Source organism: Ranitomeya imitator, chromosome 4 (assembly GCF_032444005.1).
Source record: "Ranitomeya imitator isolate aRanImi1 chromosome 4, aRanImi1.pri, whole genome shotgun sequence".
Lineage (NCBI taxonomy): Eukaryota > Metazoa > Chordata > Amphibia > Anura > Dendrobatidae > Ranitomeya > Ranitomeya imitator.
Window position 1 is genome coordinate 178,182,570 of NC_091285.1, and position 19,622 is coordinate 178,202,191.

Here is a 19,622-nt window from a genome sequence, read left to right on the forward strand (position 1 = left end):
CAAACTGGGAACCTCTGTCAGAAACGATATTCTCTGGAATGCCATGTAAACGAACCACATGCTGGAAAAACAATGGCACCAAATCAGAGGAGGAAGGCAATTTAGACAAGGGTACCAAATGGACCATCTTAGAGAAGCGATCACAGACCACCCAAATGACTGACATCTTTTGAGAGACGGGAAGATCTGAAATAAAATCCATAGAGATATGTGTCCAAGGTCTCTTCGGGACCGGCAAGGGCAAAAGCAACCCACTGGCACGAGAACAGCAGGGCTTAGCCCGAGCACAAATCCCACAGGACTGCACAAAAGTACGCACATCCCGCGACAGAGATGGCCACCAAAAGGATGTAGCCACTAACTCTCTGGTACCAAAGATTCCAGGATGACCAGCCAACACCGAACAATGAACCTCAGAGATAACTTTATTCGTCCACCTATCAGGGACAAACAGTTTCTCCACTGGGCAACGATCAGGTTTATCAGCCTAAAATTTTTGCAGCACCCGCCGCAAATCAGGGGAGATAGCAGACACAATTACTCCCTCTTTGAGGATACCCACCAGCTCAGATACACCCGGAGAGTCGAGCACAAAACTCCTAGACAGAGCATCCGCCTTCACATTTTTAGAGCCCGGAAGATATGAAATCACAAAGTCAAAACGGGCAAAAAACAACGACCAACGAGCTTGTCTAGGATTCAAGCGCTTGGCGGATTCGAGATAAGTCAAGTTCTTATGATCAGTCAAGACCACCACGCGATGCTTAGCTCCTTCAAGCCAATGACGCCACTCCTCGAATGCCCACTTCATGGCCAGCAACTCTCGATTGCCCACATCATAATTTCGCTCAGCAGGCGAAAACTTCCTGGAAAAGAAGGCGCATGGTTTCATCACCGAGCAATCAGAACTTCTCTGCGACAAAACGGCCCCTGCTCCAATCTCAGAAGCATCAACCTCGACCTGGAACGGAAGCGAAACATCTGGTTGACACAACACAGGGGCAGAAGAAAAACGACGCTTCAACTCTTGAAAAGCTTCCACAGCAGCAGAAGACCAATTGACCACATCAGCACCTTTCTTGGTCAAATCGGTCAATGGTTTAGCAATACTAGAAAAATTACAGATGAAGCGACGATAAAAATTAGCAAAGCCCAGGAACTTTTGCAGACTTTTCAGAGATGTTGGCTGAGTCCAATTATGGATGGCTTGGACCTTAACAGGGTCCATCTCGATAGTAGAAGGGGAAAAGATGAACCCCAAAAATGAAACCTTCTGGACACCAAAGAGACACTTTGATCCCTTCACAAACAAAGAATTAGCACGCAGGACCTGAAACACCGTTCTGACCTGCTTCACATGAGACTCCCAGTCATCCGAGAAGATCAAAATGTCATCTAAGTACACAATCAGGAATTTATCCAGGTACTCTCGGAAGATGTCATGCATAAAGGACTGAAACACTGATGGAGCATTGGCAAGTCCGAATGGCATTACAAGATACTCAAAATGGCCCTCGGGCGTATTAAATGCAGTTTTCCACTCATCGTCTCGCTTAATACGCACAAGATTATACGCACCACGAAGATCTATCTTGGTGAACCAACTAGCCCCCTTAATGCGAGCAAACAAATCAGATAATAATGGCAAAGGGTACTGAAATTTAACAGTAATCTTATTTAGAAGGCGGTAATCTATACAAGGTCTCAGTGAACCATCCTTCTAGGCTACAAAAAAGAACCCTGCTCCTAATGGCGACGATGACGGGCGAATATGCCCCTTCTCCAAAGACTCCTTCACATAACTCCGCATAGCGGCGTGCTCAGGCACAGATAAATTAAACAGTCGACCTTTTGGGAATTTACTACCAGGAATCAAATCGATAGCACAATCACAATCCCTATGCGGAGGTAGGGTATCGGACTTGGGCTCATCAAATATATCCCGGTAATCAGACAAGAACTCAGGAACCTCAGAAGGGGTGGATGATGAAATAGTCAGAAATGGGACATCACCATGTACCCACTGACAACCCCAGCTGGACACAGACATGGATTTCCAATCTAATACTGGATTATGGACTTGTAGCCATGGCAACCCCAACACGACCACATCATGCAAATTATGCAACACCAGAAAGCGAATAACCTCCTGATGTGCAGGAGCCATGCACATGGTCAGCTGGGTCCAGTACTGAGGCTTATTCTTGGCCAAAGGCGTAGCATCAATTCCTCTCAATGGAATAGGACACTGCAAGGGCTCCAAGAAAAACCCACAACGCCTAGCATACTCCAAGTCCATCAAATTCAGAGCAGCGCCTGAGTCCACAAATGCCATGACAGAATACGATGACAAAGAGCAGATCAAGGTAACGGACAGAAGAAATTTTGACTGTACCATACCAATGGTGGCAGACCTAGCGAACCGCTTAGTGCGCTTAGGACAATCAGAGATAGCATGAGTGGAATCACCACAGTAGAAACACAGCCCATTCAGACGTCTATGTTCTTGCCGTGCAACTCTGGTCCACGTCCTATCGCACTGCATAGGCTCAGATTTAAGCTCAGGTAATACCGCCAAATGGTGCACAGATTTACGCTCGCGCAAGAGTCGACCGATGTGAATGGCCAAAGACATAGACTCATTCAGACCAACAGGCATAGGAAATCCCACCATGACATCCTTAAGGGCTTCAGAGAGACCTCTTCTGAAAATAGCTGCGAGCGCACCTTCATTCCACTGAGTGAGTACAGACCACTTTCTAAATTTCTGACAATATACCTCTATGTCATCCTGACCCTGACACAGAGCCAGCAAATTCTTCTCTGCCTGATCCACTGAATTAGGCTCATCGTACAGCAATCCGAGCGCCAGAAAAAACGCATCAACATTACTCAATGCAGGATCCCCTGGCGCAAGGGAAAATGCCCAGTCCTGAGGATCGCCACGCAAAAAAGAAATAACAATTCTCACTTGTTGAACTGGATCACCAGAGGAGCGAGGTCTCAAGGCCAGAAACAGTTTGCAATTATTTTTGAAATTCACAAACTTCGCTCTATCACCATAAAACAAATCAGGAATAGGAATTCTTGGTTCTAACATAGGCTTCTGAACCACCAAATCTTGAATCTTTTGTACATTTATAACGAGATTATCCAATGAAGAGCACAGACCCTGAATATCCATGTCCACACCTGTGTCCTGAACTACCCAAATGTCTAGGGGAAAAAAAAGGCAAAACACAGTGCAAAGAAAAAAAAATGGTCTCAGAACTTCTTTTTTCCCTCTATTGAGAATCATTAGTACTTTTGGCTTCCAGTACTGTTATGAAAGGTAATTCAGTACCATAATGGACATAGAGGTCAGTGCACATACAGTGACCTGGCAATAACCCAAAAAACAAGAACGAGCTCTGAGACGTGGGAACTCTGTTGACCGCAATCCCTAATCCTAACCAACCACACTAGAGGCAGCCGTGGATTCATGGCATTGGCAGTCCCACAATACAACGTGCCCAGCCGCTTTTATTTCAGCAGGCAAGCCATCCCTGCCCTGCAAAAGCATGTGGAGGGAAAAATTAAACATGCACTACTAAATGCCATCAGTAGGAAGGTCCACCTGACCACCGATGCGCGGACCAGTAAGCATGGACAGGGACAATACCTTTCCCTCACTGCCCATTGGGTAAATGTTGGGGAGCCGGGTACAGATCTTGAGAGTTGTGCTGTACGTGTTCTGCCAACTCCAAGGACTGCAGGAATCCAGTCTGTACACATTGACTCCTCCTCATACTCCAGTTCCTCTGAATCAACGCTGCAGGAGCCGTCACGGTCTACCTCCACATGGACCCATGAACGCTTACCAGTTACGACCGATATGAGCACAGCCATGGCCAAACGTCAACAGGCCGTTTTGAAATTTATTTCTTTGGGGAATCAAAGCCACACAGTTCAGGAGCTCTGGAATGCCATCAAGCAGGAGAGCGACGTGTGGTTTGTGCCAGCGAATCTCCAGCCAGGCATGGTAGTGTGGGACAATGGCCGAAATCTGGTGGCAGCTCTGGGCCTAGGCAACCTCACTCACATCCCTTGTCTGGCACATGTGCTCAACTTGGTCATACAGAGTTTTTTGAGGGACTATTTACGGATCTTGATGCACTGCTTCACAAGGTCCGCATAGAGTGCGCTCACTTGCGGCATTCGAGCATGGCAAGATCGCGCATTGCAGCTCTGCAGCGCTGATTCCACCTTCCGGAACATCGTATCATATGTGACCTACATACCAGCAGGAATTCAATGATACACTTCACCACCACTGATTGGGCCTCTATGAAGGACATCTGCCACGTTTTGCATGCCTTCGATTATTCCACGCGGATGGCGAGTGCAGACGATGCACTACTAAGCATGGCTATCCCCCTTATCTGCCTGCTTGAAAAACACTGCAAGCACTAAGGGAGGAGGTTTTGGAAGAGGCGGAGGATGAGGAGTCACAAATGCCATCTGCTTCTGGACAGTCTGCACAACGTGGTTCCTCACAACGGCCTAGACAGGGGACACTTTGTGAGGAGGATGAGGAGGAGTCAATGGAGGAGGAAGACATCTGTCCAGAGGAGGGAGGTACACAATGCTCTAGTAGTCAGTATGTAGAGAGAGGGTGGGGTGATGCAGAGCAGGCAGAGATCACGCCTCAAGCAGGGGACAGCATTTCTTGGCTAGTTGGCAGTCTGCAGCACATGGTTGATTTCATGCTGCAGTGCCTGAGAAATGACTACCGCATCGCCCACATTCTCAACATGGCTGATTATTGGGTGTCCACCCTCCTAGATCCTTGCTACCGGGACAACTTACAAAGCCTCATAACACCGTTGAAGCGGGAGCGTAAAATGCGGGAGTACCAAGATGCACTGGTGCATTCCATCATGTTCTCCATTCCACCCAAGAGTAGTGCAGCTATTGCTTTACAAAGCAGCTCAGTGTGTTGAGGCAGTAGAGAAAGCTCTGCACAAAGAGGGAGCAGAAGCAGTGCCTCAGCACAAGGCACGACCAGTATGGCCCAAATGTGGCAAAATTTTGTGTCCCCACCACAAATGTCTACACCATCACAGACTGCTCCAGTCAGCAGGAGGCAACGTTTCCGTCAGATGGTGACAGACTACATGTCTTGCTCTCTCAGTGTACACCCAGACGGCTCTTCCCCCTTCAAGTTTTGGGTCTCTAAGCTGGATACATGGCCAGAGCTTAGCCAGTATGCATTGGAGGTGCTGGCTTGCCCTGCTGCTAGTGTATTATCGGAACACGTCTTTAGTGCCGCAGGTGGTGTACTAACAGACCGTCACATGCAACTATCCGCCGATAACGTTGACTGGCTTACTTTTCTGAAAATGAAAAAGGCCTGGATCTCACAGGAATTTGCCAGTCCTCTTCCAGATTAAATAATTGGTTGGCAACAGTATCCAGGTCTCCTGTTGTGTTCATGTTTCTACCACCTGAACGTCAGCTGATCCCCTTCTATGTGTCCGGCAATTTCTCCTGCTCTGTCCACATTCACACTATTACTGATTTTAAATTTGCTCCGATTAGGCCTCTGCCTCCACTCTGTTTCTAATATTTACCCTGGGCTCCAGCACCGCCAGCTGTTTCTCGGCAGTTTCCTTGGCACGGGTACTCCCTCCTGCCCAGCCTGGTTCAAGCAAGCCAGCTGTTTCTGGGTAGGGTCAACGTCACTTTGCCTCCAATACGTTGTCCAGTCGTGTTGCGGTTGGGTTAGCCGACTCTATGGTGCCTGCAGTTTAGGTGCTTTCTATGTGGGCTGTGGGATCTGGCAATTAAGGCTGGTTCCGTAGTGCCAATAGGACAAGCACCCCCTGTAGGACTGTGGGTTTCGGTATCTCCGGTTGGCTCGCGGCCTTGCAACTTTTTTTTTCATGTGTACCTTCTGCTGCTGCCTATGTGAGTTCCAGTACCATTAGCTGGTTCTTTGGAAGTCAGTCTTGAATATGTCCCCCTGGGTTCCAGGAACATCAGCTGGTTCCAGGCAGTGCCTTTGGATTAGGTGCCTCCTTCTCGGTATCCGAGTTCCACCAATGTCTGCTGGTCCTTGGTAGTGCTTTCTGGCACAGGTACCTCCTGCTTAGTAACCGGGTTCCAGTACCATCAGCTGGTCCTCGGTAGTTCCATTGGCTCTTGTACCCTCTGCTACCCATTCGGGTTCCAGTACCGTCAGCTGGTTTTCGGCAGGGTCTTTGGCACGGGTACTCCCTCCTGCCCAGCCTGGTTCCAGCACGCCAACTCCGGCCGGCTCGCGGCCTTGCAACTTTTTTTTTCATGGGTACCTTCTGCTGCCTATCTGAGTTCCAGTACCATTAGCTGGTTCTTTGGAAGTCAATTTTGAATATGTCCCCTTGGGTTCCAGTAAAATCAGCTCGGTTCCAGGCAGTGCCTTTGGATTAGGTGCCTCCTTCTCGGTATCCAAGTTCCACCAATGTCTGCTGGTCCTTGGTTGTGCTTTCTGGCACTGGTAATTCCTGCTTAGTAACCAGGTTCCAGTACCATCAGCTGGTCCTCGGTAGTTCCATTGGCTCTTGTACCTTCTGCTACCCATCCGGGTTCCAGTACCGTCAGCTGGTTCTCAGCAGTGTCTTTGGCATGGGTACTCCCTCCTGCCCAGCCTGGTTACAGCACGCCAGCTGTTTCTGGGTAGTGTCAACATCACTTTGCCTCCAATACGTTGTCCTGTCGTGTGGCAGTCAGGTTAGCCGACTCTATGGTGCCTGCAGTTTAGGTGCTTCCTTTTTGGGCTGCGGGATCTTTCAATGAAGGTTGGTTCCGTAGTGCCAACAGGACAAACACCCCTGTAGGACTGTGGGTTTCGGTAACACCGGCCGGCTCGCAGCCTTGCAACTTTTTTTTTCATGTGTACCTTCTGCTGCCTATCTGAGTTCCAGTACCATTAGCTGGCTCTTTGGAAGTCAATCTTGAATATGTCCCCCTGAGTTCCAGTAACTTCAGCTGGTTCTAGGCAGTGCCTTTGGATTAGGTGCCTCCTTCTCGGTATCCAAGTTCCACCAATGTCTGCTGGTCCTTGGTAGTGCTTTCTTGCACAGGTTCCTCCTGCTTAGTAACCGGGTTCCAGTACCATCAGCTGGTCCTCAGTAGTTCCATTGGCTCTTATACCTTCTGCTACCCATCCGGGTTCCTGTACCGTCAACTGGTTCTTGGCAGTTCCTCAGCCTTCTTGTACCTTCTGCTACATTTCCAAGTTCAAGCTTTTTGAAATGGGTTTTGGAAATCACTCTGGATCTCCCTGACGATGACCCTAAAGACAACCCTGAAAACCCCCCGAAGAAGACGACGACCCTGAAGATGATGACCCTGAAGACCACACCGAAGAAGACGACAACCCCGATGACGACGACCCTGAAGATGACGACCCTGAAGACGACTACCCTGAAGACCACCCCGAAGAAGACGATGACCCTGAAAATGATGACCCTGAAGACCACCCCAAAGAAGACCAAGAAGATGATCCTGAAGAAGATTACCAAGAGGACAAATAAGAAGAAGATAACCACCAAGAAACAGAAGAACAAGAGACAGAAGACCAAGAAGCAGAAGAACAAGAAGCTGCAGAACAAAAAGCAAAAGAACTTTAAGCATAAGGCTAAAAAACAGAGCAAAAGATATTATCTAAATTATAAGCAGAAGAAGACTAAGCAGTGCGTGGGGGTGAGTCCGTTCCTCCTCGTGGTGCCCCTGGAAAATACCTGCTGCTGCAGGCCAAACTGAACGCGGACAAATTCTGTTGTAAATCTTTTGTGACAGGCAGAACGGAAGGTGTAATCTTCAAAGTTTTATAGATAACAACTACAGGAATGCCTGTCACAAATAAGAATATGATGAAGAAGAAGAATATGAAGAAGATGAAGAAGTAGAATATGACTAAGAATAATAGTTGAATAAGAAGAATATGGAAAATGTAAAAAAAAAGAATAATAGGAAGAAGGTGAAGAAGAAGAAGATGAATAAGGTGAAGAAGAAGTTGATGAAAAAGATGCTGCTGCTGAGGATGATGAAGGAGAATGTGTGGGAGAAGTAAAAAAGAAGGTGAAGAGCATGGAAGTAGTGAAACATAAATATCTGACAAAATATAAAAAAGCTTAACATAGTCAAAATCTTTGTAACTCCGAACGTCTTAAAAAAATATATAATTCCTGTTATTCCATTTGATTGGGCTAAACCTCTATGCCTTTAATGTCTCCTCGACCTCCCCAATACTGTACATCCTACATTATTCTTAGTTCTTTTCCTTCATGTAGAATTAACCTACAAGGAAAGAAAGGGTTTATTTTCATTCCGATATTTGTGTCCCATTGACTTGCATTGGTTTCCGGTATCGGAATCGGCGATATCTGATATTTTTTGGGTATCGGTCCGATCCAATCCGATCCGTTATTTCCCGATATCAGAAGGTATCGCTCAACACTATTAGTGACCCTTTCTATGCTGATCAGAAACTTGCAGCTCCATTTTCAACCGCTTCTTATCTGGTCATTACCTCTCTCTATAAAACCTGATCAGACTTTATCTTCCTTGCCAGTGAAGGCTTTGCTTTCTAGCTCTTGAGACGCTGTGCTGAAAAAGATTTTGTTGTTGCTACTGGAGATTCACCTTCCTGTGCTGAGTGCTAAAGCTAGAGTGGAGTTGTTGTAGTAGTGGTCTTTCGTTTGCTGTAGTACGTGTGTGTTTATCTCCTGGTCCCTATTCCCATTTGGTTGGTACATTCCTATCCTTCTCATTATACCTTTTTTCCTTTGGTGAGTGTTTGTGTGTTTGTTGCTTTCTGTTATCCCTGTTTGTCTTTGTGTCTTCTTTGCCTTATATTTCTGTCCCAGGCCTCATGGGATGGGTGAGGAGACAGATCAGGGAATAACAGGAGCACATTAAGGTCAGATACTCACGTCTCTTTACTAGGGTTGAGCAAAACGGATCGTTCATTTTCAAAACCCGACCCGATCCCTGTGTGGGGTCAGCAATGCGGTACGCGACTTTTGCGGCAAAGTCGCGTTTCGTATGACGCGCTTGGCGCCATCTTTTCAGCCAATGAAGGAGCGTGGGCAGAGTGATGACATAGGTCTTAGGGGCGTGGACGCCTATCGCCATCTTGTCGCTTGTGTGCTGTAGCAATTTGCAATGTGTAACACCAGCTTTTCTGTTCAGGGATGGAGGAGAGAGAGAGAGAGAGAGAGAGAGAGAGAGACAAAAAAAAAAAAAATCCCATTGACTTTGCATTGGGTTTCGTGTTTCGGTCGATCTCCGACTTTTCGCCATAATCGGCCGATTTCACTCGACTCGACTTTTGAGATAGTCGAGTTTCGCGAAACCCGACTCGACCCTAAAAACGTAAAAGTCGCTCAGCCCTACTCTTTACCTTTAAGAGTACCCCCGGGACAGGGATAGTTAGGGTCCAAGAATCAGGGACAGTTTGAGGCCCCCTTTTCTTGACGATGACCGTCATAGTGTGACATATTGGCTGTAAACTGTTGGTTATGGAAGGTCTAGAAAAGTTGTTGAATATACATGTTACGTTTACATGATTATGAATTATAATTAAAGACCATGGCCAATTTTACTCTCTCAAGCAAACGTGTCAGTACGTCTATTTTGGGCTGTATAGATAAGCTATAGCAGTTGTAATTTGTAATGCCAAGTTTCAGCCTTAACATTCCGGTCTACTACAAAGCACATCCTTTACCTGTATCTATTATTTGTTTTGCTGTTCCTTGCTCTTCCCCCTACATTTTTCGTCATTTAACCCCTCCATAAATTAACCTGTTAAATGTTTCAATCTCATCTCTTTTGAGTGTGTTCAGAGCGTGGACAGGGGCTTCCCAAGTTGACCCCTGGCAGAAGAGGAAGACCCTCCTGATTTTCTTAGAGCTCACCGTAAGATTCGGGTGGAAGCACTGCTCCATATTGAGGTGAGAACTACCAGATACAGTGCCCACAGAGGCAGATTAAAGGGGTGTCACATAAGAAACCTACAAAGTCTGAAATTGCAGTGTTGTTAATTAGGTTATTGGTTACCGTCGCTTTACATCTGTTTTTCTCTAACCAGAAAGATTGAGGTCACTTGAACATTAAAAACTCTGTGTTTCTATTACAGTGTTCAAAACAGGTTCATTCGACTATAAGGGGAATTCAGAGTGATACAGAGGTTTTTTAGTTATGCAGTTCAGATAGTGTGGGAAAACTTGGGGAAAATGGCCGAATTTCAAATGTTAAAACATTTGATCATCTTTAATAACAACCATAATTATACAATTTACAATTAAGTTGCAAGTATACATTTTAAAAGTACAAATCAATGATACATGTATTTGTCTATGTTTTTAGAATAGCAGCGTATATAATTATTATTATTATTATTATTTATTATTATAGCGCCATTTATTCCATGGCGCTTTACATGTGAGGAGGGGTATACATAATAAAACAAGTACAATAATCTTGAAAAATACAAGTCACAACTGGTACAGGAGGAGAGAGGACCCTGCCCGCGAGGGCTCACAATCTACAAGGGATGGGTGAGGATACAGTAGGTGAGGGTAGAGCTGGCCGTGCAGCGGTTTGGTCAATCGGTGGTTACTGCAGGTTGTAGGCTTGTCGGAAGAGGTGGGTCTTCAGGTTCTTTTTGAAGGTTTCGATGGTAGGCGAGAGTCTGATATGTTGTGGTAGAGCATTCCAGAGTAGGGGGGATGCACGAGAGAAATCTTGTATGCGATTGTGGGAAGAGGAGATAATAGGGGAGTAGAGAAGGAGATCTTGTGAGGATCGGAGGTTGCGTGCAGGAAAGTACCGGGAGACGAGGTCACAGATGTATGGAGGAGACAGGTTGTGGATGGCTTTATATGTCATGGTTAGGCTTTTGTACTGGAGTCTCTGGGTGATGGGGAGCCAGTGCAGGGATTGACAGAGGGGAGAGGCTGGGGAATAGCGGGGGGACAGGTGGATTAGTCGGGCAGCAGAGTTTAGAGTAGATTGGAGGGGTGCAAGAGTGTTAGAGGGGAGGCCACAGAGCAGGAGGTTACAGTAGTCAAGGCGGGAGATGATGAGGGCATGGACTAGGGTTTTTGCAGATTCTTGGTTTAGGAATGTGCGGATCCGTGAAATATTTTTGAGTTGGAGGCGGCAGGAAGTGGAAAGGGTTTGGATATGTGGTTTAAAGGAGAGATCAGTGTCAAGGATTACCCCAAGACAGCGGGCTTGTGGGACTGGGGAGAGTGGGCAGCCGTTTACTGTAATGGATAGGTTCGTTGGGGAGATCGCGTGAGATGGGGGAAAGATGATGAATTCTGTATATAACATATAATATGTTACACTTTACGGAGGAACCAAATCTAATCATTTTTTCATTTTAATATGTTGGGGTATTGAAAGGGTGGTTTGGAGGTTGGGATGTCAATGCGCCACATCAATTCTTTCACATGGGTTCAAAAAATGCCTAGCTATAAACTCCATAGATCATAATCATATCTTTTTTACTTTCTACAAGTAAAAGTCCTTGACTGTAGTTATCTATATAAACCACACTTTGAGGTATGCTATTTTGCAAAAGTTCCATGCTGCTGGAAAATGAGCAACATATCAGACAAGTGACCATAATTTATTGATTTGCAGGATTCAGTAACCCACAGTTATTAGACCATAATTTTCAGGAATTAGTGGGAACATTAATTGCCTTATTTAATGAATTCAGTCATGGAATCCAGCGGTGGAGCACAGTGGAAACTCTAGAAATCAGGACTTTCCATTGCTGGAGGAAAGCTTTGATTATGATTAGAAAAAACTTTATGATTTCTTATAGCACAGCATGTTTGACATTATATTCTTATGAAAGCAATTTATTTTAAAATACTGATTCCTACTTTATATCCTAAGTTCTTACAGAAAAAAACTGGACTCCTTCAAAGGAATCATTCATCACTATTTACGTAGCCTAGAGATCTGACCAGTATGTGTATCAAGTGTCTGAGCTTATTTTTTTTTAATTTTTCTCTTCATCTACATTCTGCAAAGAGTAAAATGTAATAATAAGTTACTTTAAATGAAATCTGCCATGTCGGGAAACTCTATTTACTGGCAGATATAGTGTTAATAGATAAATAGTGGTAAAATCATGTCTGCCATCTTGGAAGAGGTTCTACGGGGAGAAAATGATCAGCTACTTTTATATTCTCTATGTAGCTGATCACTTTCAATCATATTGGCAGTACCCAGAGTAGTCACCGCTCAATATACAGTGAAAGTGCTGTAATCACGTCCCGACACTTTGATTGACAACCTACTCTGCATGCACACACTGCAGAGTGCCTAGAATAAAGTATATCAGTTCACTTTTCCCTGTAGCTGTGCTTCCAGTAAGGCAGATAAGCATAATTTTAATGCTATATACCTGCTGATTAACCTTGCATCTGCAGCTAAATAGCATTTCCCGAAATGACAGGTTCCCCTTAAGAAATAGTTAAGAAATATGCATTAAACATCTTTGTATTGTAGATCTGATACAATAACAGATAGTGACATTATGTTCATGCTTATTTGCCATAAGTAATATTTTTAAGACAATCGCAACCAAATAGTGTATAAGAGCATACCTATTACTCACATAGTTAATAGCACAAAGGGTACCTGGCAACAGATTCATGCTACTTCATCCAAGCGCAGCATGAATCAGAAACTGGCGCTATCATTTTAGCCAGGTATGTTTTATTTTAAATTGATGTAGTGTTTCAGAGAAAACATACAATGAAAAAGGAGGTAATTAAATATTTGGTTGCACACCCTTTGGAATAAATAATTGCAATAAATCGATTTCTACCATCAACAAGTTTCTTACACCTCTCAAATGGAATTTTGGACCACTCTTCTTTGAAAAACTGCTCCAGGTCTCTCATATTTGAAGGGTGCTTGCTCCCAACAACAATTTTAAGATCTCTAAGCAGGTGTTCAATGGGATTTAGGTCCTGACTCATTGTGCACATTGTTTCCATCTATTTATGGGTGCTTCTTGAAGTGTGTTTGGGGTAAATGTCCTGTCAGAAGACCCATGGCCTAGGATGAAAGCCCAGCTTTCTGACACTGGGCACTACATTGCGACCCAAAATCCTTGGTAATCTTCAGATTTCATGATGGCTAGCCCCCAGTGCCACAGGCAGCAAAACAATCATAAAATTATCTTTGAATCTGAACCATGTTTAACTGTAGGTAATTTGTTCCTTTCTTTGTAGGCCTTGTTCTGTTTTCTGTAAACAGTAGAATGATGTGCTTTACCACAAAGCTATAGCTTGGTCTCATATGCCCACAAGACGCTTTCCCAGCAAGATTTTGGCTTACTCACATACTTTTTGGCAAAGTTCAGTCTAGCTTTTTATTTCTCTGTCTCATCAATCTGGTCCTCGTGGTTCAAAACCCAAATGCTAAAAAATCCCAAGTTCTAATATAGTAAAGCTTTATTTCCTTAGGTCATTGGCTGTTATTACAGCAAAATTAAATATCATAATGAACCTGTTGAATTTAGCAATCATTCACTGGCCATAATGTTTTGGTCAATGATGATGTTATAAGTCATGCACTGGGGATGTTCTTCAGGTTACTGTGGAGTCACAGGCTTGTAAAAACAACCCCTAAACAGTCCACTTTCTGTAACTACTTTACTTAGCTATAAGGGTAATTTAACAAGACAATAGAAAACTAAAAAAAAAACATTATACAGACATTTAGACAGAGAGCTGAAACCCCTGTGCTGGACAGCACGGTACCCAAACGATCTGTACCTACCTTATTTTCTATAAATCTATCTACTGGCATGTCTGTCTAAACTGGCTGCCTGTTACCTGTTTACACCCTGAAGACTGGATTTATTATATGAGAGTAACGTAAGGACTAGCCTGCGATTCAGCATAGCAGTTTATAATCTTACAAACATTTACTTCTATTCTCCAACCGAATATCCCTCTCCCATCCCGATGTGATCTCAATGAACTCAGAGGAATAGTCTGTCCTCAGTTATATTGAAAATATCTCAAAATTAACCATCTGTATCAGCGAATTAGCTGTGAAGACAGTCTATCGAAGTTGAACAACTGCCATGTATTATAATTTTCCACAGAAACACTCTCTCCTGAAACAAGGGGTGTTCAAGCTTTGTTGTGATCCATAGCGTGCCTTGTCAGCACCTAAGTGTAGAATAGGATTGTTAGTTACGGAACAAAACAGGAAGCAAGGAAAATAAAACAAAAGTTCTGGGTGCTGATTTTGGCAATAAATGTGGACTGAACAGTCAATATAACTAACTATCTAACTACAGGCTCTATTCCATCTTTAAGTATTTTGCCGCCAGAATACAGTGTGATGCATGCACGGGTATTTACTGAAGTGGCGCAGTGGACCTTAGTGTTCTTACCGACCCGGGTCTGCTATGGACAAACAATTAGTATGTATGGACGGATGTGGGGACCCACCAACAGGTGAGTGGTACCGTTGATGCCTGCGGTTTAACTTCCCAGTGGCGTCCAACACCTCTCACACTAACACAAAAAAAGGAGCAAAAACTTCCACAACAACATAATTATGTATAAAAATCTATAAAGGTTTATTAGTTATATAAATATAGTAATGTATCAATACAAACAAAGCTCCAAAACTGCATAAATGTGCTGTATGCACTATGCATAAAATGGAGGTCAATGATGAGGAGTTAGGGGGATATTACAATACATCCTTAGGGCAGCAAACATGAACCAATCCCAAATCTATAATAGGTCTCGCAGGGTCCCCAGTAACATAAGTAGCGGTGTATATACTCAGGCTAGCCGCATACATAACATCCCACAATATTCAAGGATTCATGCTTACCCATTGCAATCATCAGGGAAAACACCCCCACCGTTCTCAGCACCCCCGGACGCGCGTTTCGCGTTCTAGCTTTTTCAACAGGGTCTGATTATAGCCAGTCTCATTGTGTTTATATATCGATAAAACCGGAAATGGTGCCGGGACAATAGCGCATGCGCGGTGACGTCCAGCAGGGTGCGTCATCACCAGGGCCGTCACAGCAGGGCGTGCATGGAGGCTGTTATGAAAAGTAATTCAGTACCACAATGGACATAGAGGTCAGCACACATACAGTGACCTGGCAAAAACCCAAAAAACAAGAACGAGCTCTGAGACGTGGGAACTCTGTTGACCGCAATCCCTAATCCTCTCCAACCACACTAAAGGCAGCCGTGGATTGCGCCTAACGCTCCCTATGCAACTCGGCACGGCCTGACTAACTAGCTAGCCTGAAGATAGAAAATAAGCTTACCTTGCCTCAGAGAAATACCCCAAAGGAAAAGGCAGCCCCCACATATAATGACTGTGAGTTAAGATGAAAAGACAAACGTAGAGATGAAATAGATTTAGCAAAGTGAGGCCCAACTTTCTGAACAGAGCGAGGATAGGAAAGGTAACTTTGCGGTCAACACAAAACCCTACAAAAACCACGCAAAGGGGGCAAAAAGACCCTCCGTACCGAACTAACGGCACGGAGGTACACCCTCTGCGTCCCAGAGCTTCCAGCAAGCAGTAAAAAACAAAATGACAAGCTGGACAGAAAAAAACAGCAAACAAATAGCAAAGAGGAACTTAACTATGCAGAGCAGCAGGCCACAGGAACGATCCAGGAGGAAACAGGTCCAATACTAGAACATTGACTGGAGGCCAGGATCAAAGCACTAGGTGGAGTTAAATAGAGCAGCACCTAACGACTTCACCACATCACCTGAGGAAGGAAACTCAGAAGCCGCAGTACCACTTTCCTCCACCAACGGAAGCTCACAGAGAGAACCAGCCGAAGTACCACTTGTGACCACAGGAGGGAGCTCTGCCACAGAATTCACAACAGTACCCCCCCCTTGAGGAGGGGTCACCGAACCCTCACCAGAGCTCCCAGGACGACCAGGATGAGCCATATGAAAGGCACGAACAAGATCGGGAGCATGGACATCAGAGGCAAAGACCCAGGAATTATCTTCCTGAGCATAACCCTTCCACTTAACCAGATACTGGAGTTTCCGCCTTGAAACACGAGAATCCAAAATCTTCTCCACAATATACTCCAACTCCCCCTCCACCAAAACCGGGGCAGGAGGATCAACAGATGGAACCATAGGTGCCACGTATCTCCGCAACAATGACCTATGGAATACGTTATGTATGGAAAAAGAATCTGGAAGGGTCAGACGAAAAGACTCAGGAATAAGAACCTCAGAAATCCTATACGGACCAATAAAACGAGGTTTAAACTTAGGAGAGGAAACCTTCATAGGAATATGACGAGAAGATAACCAAACCAAGTCCCCAACCCGAAGTCGGGGACCCACACAGCGTCTGCGATTAGCGAAACGTTGAGCCTTCTCCTGGGACAAAGTCAAACTGTCCACTACATGAGTCCAAATCTGCTGCAACCTGTCCACCACAGTATCCACACCAGGACAGTCCGACGACTCAACCTGCCCTGAAGAGAAACGAGGATGGAACCCAGAGTTGCAGAAAAACGGTGAAACCAAGGTAGCCGAGCTGGCCCGATTATTAAGGGCGAACTCAGCCAAAGGCAAAAAGGACACCCAGTCATCCTGATCAGCAGAAACAAAGCATCTCAGATATGTTTCCAAGGTCTGATTGGTTCGTTCGGTCTGGCCATTAGTCTGAGGATGGAAAGCCGAGGAAAAAGACAAGTCAATGCCCATCCTACCACAAAAGGCTCGCCAAAACCTCGAAACAAACTGGGAACCTCTGTCAGAAACGATATTCTCTGGAATGCCATGTAAACGAACCCCATGCTGGAAAAACAATGGCACCAAATCAGAGGAGGAAGGCAATTTAGACAAGGGTACCAAATGGACCATCTTGGAGAAGCGATCACAGACCACCCAAATGACTGACATCCTTTGAGAGACGGGAAGATCTGAAATAAAATCCATAGAGATATGTGTCCAAGGCCTCTTCGGGACCGGCAAGGGCAAAAGCAACCCACTGGCATGAGAACAGCAGGGCTTAGCCCGAGCACAAATCCCACAGGACTGCACAAAAGTACGCACATCCCGCGACAGAGATGGCAACCAAAAGGATCTAGCCACTAACTCTCTGGTACCAAAGATTCCAGGATGACCAGCCAACACCGAACAATGAACCTCAGAGATAACTTTATTCGTCCACCTATCAGGGACAAACAGTTTCTCCGCTGGGCAATGATCAGGTTTATTAGCCTGAAATTTTTGCAGCACCCGCCGCAAATCAGGGGAGATGGCAGACACAATTACTCTCTCTTTGAGGATACCCGCCGGCTCAGATACCCCCGGAGAGTCGGGCACAAAACTCCTAGACAGAGCATCCGCCTTCACATTTTTAGAGCCCGGAAGGTATGAAATCAAAAAGTCAAAATGGGCAAAAAACAACGACCAACGAGCTTGTCTAGGATTCAACTGCTTGGCGGACTCGAGATAAGTCAAGTTCTTATGATCAGTCAAGACCACCACGCGATGCTTAGCTCCTTCAAGCCAATGATGCCACTCCTCGAATGCCCACTTCATGGCCAGCAACTCTCGATTGCCCACATCATAATTTCGCTCAGCAGGCGAAAACTTCCTGGAAAAGAAGGCGCATGGTTTCATCACCGAGCAATCAGAACTTCTCTGCGACAAAACAGCCCCTGCTCCAATCTCAGAAGCATCAACCACGACCTGGAACGGAAGCGAAACATCTGGTTGACACAACACAGGGGCAGAAGAAAAACGACGCTTCAACTCTTGAAAAGCTTCCACCGCAGCAGAAGACCAATTGACCAAATCAGCACCTTTCTTGGTCAAATCGGTCAATGGTTTAGCAATACTAGAAAAATTGCAGATGAAGCGACGATAAAAATTAGCAAAGCCCAGGAACTTTTGCAGACTTTTCAGAGATGTCGGCTGAGTCCAATTATGGATGGCTTGGACCTTAACAGGATCCATCTCGATAGTAGAAGGGGAAAAGATGAACCCCAAAAATGAAACCTTCTGAACACCAAAGAGACACTTTGATCCCTTCACAAACAAAGAATTAGCACGCAGGACCTGAAACACCGTTCTGACCTGCTTCACATGAGACTCCCAATTATCCGAGAAGATCAAAATGTCATCTAAGTACACAATCAGGAATTTATCCAGGTACTCTCGGAAGATGTCATGCATAAAGGACTGAAACACTGATGGAGCATTGGCAAGTCCGAATGGCATTACTAGATACTCAAAATGGCCCTCGGACGTATTAAATGCAGTTTTCCACTCATCGCCTCGCTTAATACGCACAAGATTATACGCACCACGAAGATCTATCTTGGTGAACCAACTAGCCCCCTTAATCCGAGCAAACAAATCAGATAACAATGGCAAGGGGTACTGAAATTTAACCGTGATCTTATTTAGAAGGCGGTAATCTATACAAGGTCTCAGCGAACCATCCTTCTTGGCTACAAAAAAGAACCCTGCTCCCAATGGCGACGATGACGGGCGAATATGCCCCTTCTCCAAAGACTCCTTCACATAACTCCGCATAGCGGCGTGCTCAGGCACAGATAAATTAAACAGTCGACCTTTTGGGAATTTACTACCAGGAATCAAATCGATAGCACAATCACAATCCCTATGCGGAGGTAGGGTATCGGACTTGGGCTCATCAAATAAATCCCGGTAATCAGACAAGAACTCAGGAACCTCAGAAGGGGTGGATGACGAAATAGTCAGAAATGGGACATCACCATGTACCCCCTGACAACCCCAGCTGGACACAGACATGGATTTCCAATCTAAAACTGGATTATGGACTTGTAGCAATGGCAATCCCAACACGACCACATCATACAGATTATGCAACACCAGAAAGCGAATAACCTCCTGATGTGCAGGAGCCATGCACATGGTCAGCTGGGTCCAGTACTGAGGCTTATTCTTGGCCAAAGGCGTAGCATCAATTCCTCTCAATGGAATAGGACACTGCAAGGGCTCCAAGAAAAACCCACAACGCCTAGCATACTCCAAGTCCATCAAATTCAGAGCAGCGCCTGAGTCCACAAATGCCATGACAGAATATGATGACAAAGAGCAGATCAAGGTAACAGACAGAAGAAATTTTGACTGTACCATACCAATGGTGGCAGACCTAGCGAACCGCTTAGTGCGCTTAGGACAATCAGAGATAGCATGAGTGGAATCACCACAGTAGAAACACAGCCCATTCAGACGTCTGTGTTCTTGCCGTTCAACTCTGGTCAAAGTCCTATCGCACTGCATAGGCTCAGATTTAAGCTCAGGTAATACCGCCAAATGGTGCACAGATTTACGCTCGCGCAAGCGTCGACCGATCTGAATGGCCAAAGACAGAGACTCATTCAGACCAGCAGGCATAGGAAATCCCACCATGACATCCTTAAGGGCTTCAGAGAGACCTTTTCTGAAAATAGCTGCGAGCGCACCTTCATTCCACTGAGTGAGTACGGACCACTTTCTAAATTTCTGACAATATACCTCTATTTCATCCTGACCCTGACA